This window comes from Struthio camelus, chromosome 22 (assembly GCF_040807025.1).
Source record: "Struthio camelus isolate bStrCam1 chromosome 22, bStrCam1.hap1, whole genome shotgun sequence".
NCBI classification, from domain to species: Eukaryota; Metazoa; Chordata; class Aves; order Struthioniformes; family Struthionidae; genus Struthio; species Struthio camelus.
Window position 1 is genome coordinate 9,312,672 of NC_090963.1, and position 6,386 is coordinate 9,319,057.

At 58.4% G+C, this 6,386-nt stretch overlaps 1 non-coding gene across 1 annotated transcript; it reads right to left on the reverse strand.

Annotated features, from left to right (window-relative positions):
* Nucleotides 1-329: 329 nt before the first annotated feature.
* Nucleotides 330-401, reverse strand: TRNAA-CGC (transfer RNA alanine (anticodon CGC)). Its single transcript has one exon. It is a non-coding gene; the product is annotated as a tRNA-Ala (tRNA).
* Between the last annotated feature and the right edge of the window lie 5,985 nt (nucleotides 402-6,386).

The following is a 6,386-nucleotide window of genomic DNA, read 5'->3' on the forward strand; positions in this document are numbered from 1 at the left end:
GGGCTGTGATCTCTCCTGAGAGGGCTTTTTGATGCACTCAGTGACCTAGCAGCTCCTGCCTGTTTCCCTGTTGCTGGCTAAGCAAGTTGTTGCAAAAGTAGCAACATATAAAACCATATCCCAGCAGTGTCAGTGTTAACTCCCTCTTCCCTTGCCCAGGGATGTCATTTCAGATAGTGAGCCGGTTGGTCACTTCCTACCTGGGGAGCTGCACATGCCGTAGGACATCCCATGAGAGGGTGAGCCCACCATTTGTGGAGAGGGGCGATGCCTCCATTCCCCATCCCTCACCCCTGCGGGGGGATGGAGATTTAGGACAAAAGCACCCCTGGAGATGCTGGGGATTGAGCCCAGGACCTCCTGCATGCGGAGCAGGCGCTCTTCCACTGAGCTACATCCCCTCGGAGCCTGCCAAGGGCTGGGACAGACTCTCGTCCCATGACATGTCCTTGCCAAGCACAGCCCTGTTGTCCCCCGGTGCCCTGGGAGCCTCAGCAGAAAGCAGCATTCACACCCTCCTGCTGGCCCGCAGGCTGGGTTGGGGGAAGCTGGGATTGCAGGGAGTGTGTTCGGCTGTTAACTGTAAGGTTGGTGGTTCCAGTGCACCCAGGAACAGAGTCCTCTTGGCAGCGGGCCAGGGGGACTATGCTGCCCAGCACCCTGGGCTTTGCTCACAATCACCATGAGCTATGACGGACAAAGCGGCGGAAACCCTGTGCTTCTCTCACTGTGCCTGTCCTTCCAGGGTGACACCCAGGAGACAGCGTCAGGGTGACTCCAGCTGGGCAATTACACAAGGAAGGACCTGTCTCCTCAACTGGGGAGGCTGTGACAAAAGAGGGGTCATCGCTCGTGGGGCTGCTGCCACTGCCCTTCCTGCTCACACCTCTGGGTGTGCAGAGATGGGTCATGCTCAGGGGTGTTACACTGGGAGGGAACGGGGAGGAGGATCAACAGGACAGGGATCAGCACCAAGCACAAGGCACACGCTTTATTACAGCCAAAGCATAACAAATCAGGCTTTAGTGAAGGCATGCCATTCTGCCCTGTGTCATCCTCCAAAGAGGAGAAGGAAGGGAAGCATGAGCAGTCACAAATGAATCCCAAATGCTTTCCCAAAAGCATCTCGTGGCCGTGTCTTCACCAGCCCCTTGATGTGCTGGGAGCCTTCCCGTGCCTGCCCTGCTCACCAGGGAATGCTCTTTTCCACTCGCACAAACTGATCTGGGAAACCCAGGAGGAAAAGGGGAAATTCCCATCCCCACACCAGACGAGAGCGCGTGGGGTCTGTGTGATGCAGTGCTTGCCTACAAGAACACAGGACACGTCGTTCAGACTTCTCCCTGCGGTCGAGAAGCCACCCCTGCAGGGTCGGCCCTGATGCTCCAAAACAAAACCACAAGTCCCAAAGAACACAGCCTAGCTGGATTTGTTTTATCCAAAGCTGAAAGGCACAAACTGACAACAACAAAGTTGTTGGCAAAGAGGTGGCCAAGACGTTACCGTGATGCACTGCTAATCTATTCTACGCTGTGCACATGGGCTCAAATCCCATCCTCGTCCAAGACTCTCCCTGCTCCTGGATCAAAACCAGGCTGGAAGGAGTCTTCTGGAGCAGTGACTGTCCTGCAGTCAGCGTCCCTACAGACAAGCGTTTTCAAGCTCATGCTCAAAGCCGGTAAGACAAACACTTTGCTTGGATGGACAGCTCCGTCCTCTCCCAGCAAAAGAAAACAAATCTGGCCAAATAGGGGAAAAACTCACAGAAAGAGGGACAAAGAGCTTTCAGGTCATCAGAAATGAAAAAAAGACAAGAAAGTCAAGAAGGAGAAGAAGGCCAAAGATAAATATCAAGAGAAGGGTTACAAATTAGCAAGGATTACAGCATAATCAACCATTTCCCCATGATTCTTAACTAGGTGTTTCTCATGTCTCCCCCTCTTTTCAGCTGGACTGCAAAATCACTGGTAAAACAAGGGTGCCATCATGTTTAGCCTCTAGGCAAAACTTCCACCAAATTTCACTTAGCTAAGGTCTACCATGTGCTGCTATCAAAGCAGCTAGTTTTACCGTAATCCTCAGTGCAGTGCACTGACCGGAATGCAGTCAGTTTTCAGTGAGGGGAAGGCTTTTGGAAGCCTTCCTCTCGAGTCAGTTCATCCCTGCAGACACCGAGCAGATCAAGGTGCTTGGAGGTTCAAGCCTTTGCTGCTTAGAAATCAAACCCTCAGCCAGATAGTTTTATGCTGCATATCATGACAGGGAATGACATTGCTTCCTTTTGGTCTTTCAGATGCAGAGCTTACTGAGAGAAGCCTTCAGTGCTCGGACTATACCTACCATCGGATGCAATTTACCATCATCAAAACACCAACCATCGCCAAAACAATGCTAACCATTAACACTGGAAAATCTATTATCAAAACAATAACATTCAAACCAATCATAAGTGGTTCTTCACATTTGTGTTCAGAATTATCCTAAGAAACAAACTTTATTTTAAATGTTTTCACTTGAGACCCTCTTTCCAAAAATGTACTTGTAGTCCTGCTGAACGTTTTAAATTGCCAGGTAAATACCTCACGGGAAATAGTGCCTTGGAGTAGGGCATCTCAAGTACTGCTTGGCTACAGGCGCAGGCTGGTTGTGTGCTCTTCATGTAATGATACTCGAGGTTCAACCTCCGCTCCTCTGCTTTACAAGAGGAAGAGAAAGGAAGAGACAGGGTATATCCTTGTGAGTGCTGAAGGCCCCACTCACCCTGCCCAGACTCTTCCTCCATCCCAGCCGAGGTGGGTGTGTGCCCCATGGTGCCAGGGCCTGCCAGAGCTGGACAGAGGGAGAGGGAGAGAGAGCTGGGAGGAGGGATGGGGAAAGAAAGAGAAGGATGGAGGCCCAGAGAAAAAGAGGGAGAGGGGGAGCTGAGGGAAGGATGCAGGACCGCACAGAGAATGGGGAGCAGAAGAGAAGAGAAGAGGGATGTAGAGGTGGACAGAGGAATAGAGAGAGAGAAAAGATGGAGGGGGGAGTTGGACAGAGAGAGAGAAAAGAGGAAAGAGGGGCATGGAGAGGCAGACAGAGGCAGACAGATGGGGGAAGAGCAGTGTGGTAGCTGGAGGCAGGGACAGACGGAGAGGTGGGCAGGCATGGAGAGGTACGGGGCATGCAGAGGGGCAGAAGGGCAAAAGAGGAGGGAGGGATGGAGGGGAATTGCCAGTGCTAGGGAAAGCGGGGAACCCTCAATCGTGGTCTCCCTCTCAGGGCAGCAAGACCTGGAGGGAAGTAGGTGGCGGGGAGCCCTCCTGTCTGCTGCCAGTACCAGCCCCGGGGCAGGATTTGCATGTCTGGGGGCCCTGTGGAAGTTTTGGGGGTGTTTAGGCAGCAGTGTGGGCTATTGGGCGGATTTTGGCCCTCGGAAGCAAAGTCTGAAGGCATTTTGGAGCCTCTGTGGCAGGTTTCAGTGTGTCTTTCTGGGTCTTGGGGGGGGGCACTTGAGCAGTCTGGGGGTATTTGAGGCTTTTAGGAAGGTTTGGGAATGGTTTGGAGCTATTTGGGGTGTCAGTGGGAGCTTTAGGGCAGCAACGGGGGGCACCTGCTTGCCCTGGGTCAGGGTCACCTAGGCCTCCTCCCCCCGCCAGTTTGCCCCATGGCTGCCCCTGCCCCAGCTGCCCTCAGGTGCCCCAGCCCCCTGGCTGCCCCTGGGGACCTGGGGACCCCTCACCAACCTCCCCTTTTCAGAACCACACGGCAACCTGCGGCTCAGAGGTGGCCCTTCACAGGGGACACTTGTGTGATTAGCGAACGAGCAGCGCCCGCCCCCGCCGCCAACCCACCCCCCAGCCAGCCCCTGGGGACACATTGCTGCCGGGAGCTGCAGCAGAGACCAGCCAAGGGTGATGTCGGGGCCCTTTGTGACTCCTGCCACCCCCCCCATTGTGACCCCCATGGTCTCCACGGTGTCACCTGGTGCCCCACGGTGTCACCTCAGTGCGTGGGGAGGAGACGGCTGGGATCTCCCCAGGGAGCTCCCTCAGCCACCCCCCGGCGTGGCCCCACGGCCCCGTGAAGGACCTCGCCTTCCCCACTGTGTCTTTGTGTCTCGCCTGGGCCCCGGCCCCAGCATGGTGCAGAGACCCCCTCGCTGCCCCACGGCGGTATGGGCTGGGGATGAGGACCGTCCCCCCAGCCGCCCCATGGAGGCCTGGGTCAAGAAGGAGGACGGACCCCGCAGCTGCTCCACGGAGGCCTCGCAGGAGGCCTCGCAGACAGATGCGGTCCTCGTGGCCCTCGAGGGCATGAAAAGCACGAGTGCCTATGACACCGCAGCGGCAACCCGTATGCTCGAGGATATGATGGGATACTGCGCCGCCAAGCCAGAGCACGTAAGCCTCCAGCCCGCTGGCAATGGTCCTCAAACCCAGGGCTCTCAAGCAGAGCGTGAATCTGGCAGCAGTTTCCCTGTGGCAGCAAGCTGCTGCCAACCCGTGTCCCTTGCAGGTGCAGCTGGCTGTGGTGCATATCTATGAGAACCTGCCGTGCATCCGTGAGGCCGCAGCCCAGGACATCCTCAAGCCCTTCCTTCTCCACCTGGCATGCCGCTACCCGAGTGAAGTGGTCACTGGCCTGCTGAGCTGCTCCCCAGCCTGTGACAGGTACGCCTGCCACGTTGCCAGCCTGAGTGCAGCAGCCCCAGGGCTGGAGCTGGGCTCCCTCCAGGCCTCGTAGAGCCACCGGGTCGGCCAGCCCCGGAACGGGTGAGCGGGATCGTGGGATGCTGAGCCAAGCCTTTCTGGCTCGGGTTCACAGTGTTGCCGTGGCCATGTGGGTGCTGATGGTCTCCCAGTCGCTGGCAGCTGAGAGGGTGCTGCAGGAGCTGCTCTGCATGCTGCAGCACCGGCCCCTCTGCAAGCCAGGCACCACCGCGCAGGACCTCACCTGCATCCTCCCGCTGACTGTGAGTTGCCCCAGAGGGAGGCCTCGTCGTGCATGTAGCTGTGGTACTAGCAAGGGCTGTCATTGACTTTTTTTTGCAGGTGACCCGGGCACTGAACATCATCCTCCTGCAGCACGCTTGCAAACAGGAGGTGAAGGCGCTCTTCCCCCGCCTCTTCCTGGCCCTCCTCTTCCAGCTGTCCTTTGCCCTCATCGAGGCGCAAGAGGACATCCCTGCCTTCAACCACGAGGGCAAACTCATGCCTCCCAGGCCTGTCAGGTACCCAGTCCCCCAGGCCCGTCCCCTGCTGCCCATGCCAGAGTACGGAGTGATAAACCAGTGCTCTTTTCCCCGGGCAGGGTGGCCGTGCAAGCCATGCAGGCCCTGCTGTGCTGCACTGGCTACGGGGAGCAGGTCACTGCCATGGAAGGGCAGGGCGGCTGGGAGATGATCAGTCGGCCCGGGACCCACCTGACAGGGGTTGCCTTGCTGGCCAGGTGAGCCCCCTGCCCTCCCTGGCCCCTCATCCCACTCTGGCGGCCCCACGGGCTCCTGGTGCAGTTTGCCCATCTGTCTTGGCTGCCATGCTGCCTCTCCTGTCCATTGCCAGGCAGATGCAGGGGAACCCTCTGGAGGAGCGTGCCAAGATCTTCCTGAACCTCAGCCTGGCCCTGAGGGACAAGGACAAGTGCCTGGAGATCCCCTCTATGGCCTTCCTCATCGAGGTAGGATGTGGGGATAGGGACGGGGGGTGGGGTGGGGGTCATGGCTGAGGGGATTCAGATGGGGCTGGAGAAGAGGGGCTGTGGCCCAGGCTGGGGACGTGGGGCCGGGGCTAGGGCCGGGGGGTGAGGATGAGGATGAGGACAAGGGGTAGGGCGTGGGGCTGGGGATGCAGCGCTGCTGCTGGGGCTGGGGCTGGGGCTGGGCCAAGTGGGAGGTGGCAGCAGGGATGCCATATCACGCACTGGGGTCCTAGTCCTGGGGGTGGCCATGAGTCCCTGTGCCACCCCGGCCCTTTGCCGTTGCAGCTGCTGCGGTGTCCCGATCTGTGTGTGCTGGCCGATGAGGTGGCGCTGAGCCTCTGCCAGGTGCGGCTGGGCAATGAGCGCCAGGTCATGCGCTGGCTGGCACTCCGTGGCCTCCTCACCCTCTCTGGAAGACCCTCCACAGTGAGTGAGCTCTCGCCGCCGGTGCCTGTGTCCCGAGCACTTCTGCCACCAGTGGAATGAGGAAAATGCTGCATGTCTCCCTGCAGGCAAGGAAGATGCTGAAGGTGATCCCAGATGTGGTGGAGCGGCTGCAGGATGCCGATGGGGAGATGGACGCCAAGGCCCTGGCCGTGCTGCGCAACGTGCTGCACCACGCCGAGCCGCGGCAAATCAGCCCCCTGGCTGTGCAGCTGGCCCACGACCTCCTGCCCCTCTTTCCCAACGTGAGGATGGTGGTGGGG